The sequence below is a fragment of the Penaeus monodon genome, chromosome 15 (genome assembly GCF_015228065.2).
Source record: "Penaeus monodon isolate SGIC_2016 chromosome 15, NSTDA_Pmon_1, whole genome shotgun sequence".
In the NCBI taxonomy this organism is placed as follows: Eukaryota; Metazoa; Arthropoda; class Malacostraca; order Decapoda; family Penaeidae; genus Penaeus; species Penaeus monodon.
The window spans coordinates 47,813,493-47,813,711 of NC_051400.1; positions in this window are offsets into that span (position 1 = coordinate 47,813,493).

The following is a 219-nucleotide window of genomic DNA, read 5'->3' on the forward strand; positions in this document are numbered from 1 at the left end:
CAACACATTTATACTGTGACCCTAGGGCCAGTGTTTACATGGATACATAATAGCCAACGACGATAATGTAATATTTTTATTGCTCAGGTCTATTGCATGATTGTCATGAAAATTTGATGACACACAAACGAGCACTTTAGGGGAAAATAAAATGAATACCGGGTTTATACTGCTTTAACTTTGGATGCCAACATAGAAATTCATTGTAAAATTAATTGT